Below are 2,816 nucleotides of genomic sequence, written 5' to 3'. Positions count from 1 at the left end.
ATTCCTGCCAAGATCAGTTTTCTGTGAATATTGATGAGTAGAAACTTGCCAGAGTAGGAGGTTGGTGAAGGTGTGAGAGAGGGTGGGGAGGAAGGGGAGACGTGGCTAAGCAATCAAGTAGCATAAACAAAGCCTGTTAGATGTTCAAATATTTAAATACATATTTCGAGTTCTTGAGATAATTAGCCTTCAAATTTCAAAGGTGTTCTGTCTTGAAAGTTTGGGTGCTGGACATGCTAGTTTTGAAGCGTGGCTCTTGTGGGTAAAATACTGTCTCATATTTTTAACATTACAAAAGAGCCATTCCATCCGAGCAGCTGTGAGCGCAGCCTCTGACTTCCTTATACGAAGGAACACCAGTCTGTGAAAAATCACGTTATTGAATTGGCTCCTCTGTAAACGTAGAGCTTTCCTGTTCCTTGCCATTGGGCAGAAATTACTCCCCCACAATTTTCAGAGTAAAATTATTTTCTATGGCTTCGCTTTTAAAACTGTTTGTGGTCAAGACTTCGGAGTCGATGTTAACTAGTTCAATGTGATTAATCCGGAAACTAAGTAATTCATCCGTGTCGAAAATGTGTGATTAGTTTTCTCAGAGTTAAATTTAGAAATCCAGAGATTCAAGTGGTTTAGAGGTTTGGATGTAGAACAAGAGCATGTCACAGCAACCTCCTCTTTCACCCAATACAAAACAAATTGAGAGACCTTTGTCTAAGAAGGATTTTCAAAGCATTTCTTTCTTTCCCTTAATATCACACCTCTGCTGATGCAGAAGGATCTGCGTCTGCAGCCCCAGGACTCTCAAGCTTTTGGGTGGTCCATCCTCTGTGGTCAAATAGTCATAGTGAAAGAAAAGCGTGCCTTTCCTTTGGATACCCGTAACTTCAAGTCTTTCCTTCTGGCTTGTTCTTGGTTAATAACATTAATAGTCCATCAGAGACAATGATAATAATAAGCAGGACAAGTGAATAATAAACTCTTGTCCTACTATAGACAGTGAAGCAAACCTACACAGTAGATGTTCTTATTATCCCTTTATACTGATGAGGGCAGTGAGGTGTAACAAGGTTATGCATCTTGAAATGAAGTGGAGACAGTGGGACTCAAATGATTCAAACTCGGGGATACCATTTAGAGCCCTCAGCAGCAGCAGCAGCAGCAGCAGCAAACATCACCATACTGACCGGGACCTTGCCAATCGTTCTACTCTGGACAATTAGGGTAAATTGCACATCGGTCTCACTGCTGCCCTCCTATAGCCTCTCCTGGTTCAGGGACGAGCCCCTGTGAGGAGGAAGTGTGTCTAATCCATCTTTCTATCTCTGATCATAACTCAGTGCCCAGCATGGAACAGCTGCCTAATAAATGTTTGATGAATGAATAGAAGTCCTAGGAAGAGACCAGGAGGTTGATGAATCTCTGATTCCCTTTACAATGGACCCTGCTTTCTTCTGTCTTGGAAGGGCTCCTCCTGCTCTACTTGTTGGACCTATGTGTATGGAAAGTGACAAGATCATGATTAAACTGTAGAGACTGAGCTGTGACTCAAGGAACAGTGGTGGCATAGAAACTCTTGAAAATATTAGAAGCAAGCAAACAAACCTACCGTGTTTCCTCTTTGTGGTTTTGCAGGCTAGCTCTCACCTGTTGGTGTGGACGCTCTGTGAACACAGTTGGGGTGATTGCTTGATGGGCTCCATATTCACCTGTTTTGTTATTTTCTTTCAATTTATTTTTTTAATTGGAGGAAAATTGCTTTACAATGTTGCATTGGTTTCTGCCATACAACAACACAAATCAGCCATATTTCACTTGTGCTTGTTAATCTGATTCTACCATAACTCATTCCCCAATTCTTGGATATTTATCTGCCTGTGAATCCTTGACTTGGCGACTTGAACTATTCACCTTTAGAAAGAACCACAAAACCATGTGTTCACTTCTAATCCAGGAAACAGTGGAATTTCTGATCAGGTGATTGTTTTCAGTTGAAAATTATGGTCACATGGATATGTGGGATGTTATTTGGAGCACATATATTAAAATTCATGATCCTAGATATAAAGAAAAATGGGTTGGTTCGAATTTGTCCTGTTTAAGAGAAACTTTAACACAGTTGAGAAATAATTTCATTAAGGTCAGATGAAGGAGCCTCTTAGAAAATTTGACAAATTTCTCTCCCTACTTCCTTTACTTACATTTTCTATTCTGCCTTCTTTGGTTACCTCTCACGTTATCATGGCTGCCCTTCTGTCTCTGCCTGCCCTCCTGTCTTCTGCGTGGCCCCCTAAAAGTCCTATAACCTGGGTTCACTCCTCTCTTGGGCACACTTTATCCAGCCTTTTAACTTTTTATTTTATACTGGAGTATAGCTGATTAACAATGTTCTGATACTTTCAGTGAACAGCAAAAGGACTCAGCCATATACACACATGTATCCATTCTCCCCCAAACTCTGCTCCCATCCAGGCTGCTACATGACATTGAACAGAATTCCCTGTGCTATACAGTAGGTCCTTGCTGGGTATTCATTTTAAGTATCTCAGTGTTTGGGATAGACATATACACACTGCTATATCCAGCCTTTTAGACGAGATCAGGGACGTTCAGCATGGTATGGCCTTTTAATCACAGACATGGGCAGCCTCCAGATCCTGCACATATTTCTGTTTCATAGACAATGAAATCAACTCAGAGAGGTTGAGTGACTTGCCCAAAGTCACAGAGCCAGGCCAAGGCCAGACTCATACTGGACTCAAGTCTATAATCTACTTCTCTAATTACTAAGTCTGCCTCTCTATCACTTTATTTACATT

Source organism: Bos javanicus, chromosome 13 (assembly GCF_032452875.1).
Source record: "Bos javanicus breed banteng chromosome 13, ARS-OSU_banteng_1.0, whole genome shotgun sequence".
Classification (NCBI taxonomy): domain Eukaryota; kingdom Metazoa; phylum Chordata; class Mammalia; order Artiodactyla; family Bovidae; genus Bos; species Bos javanicus.
This window is presented reverse-complemented; position numbering follows the sequence as displayed.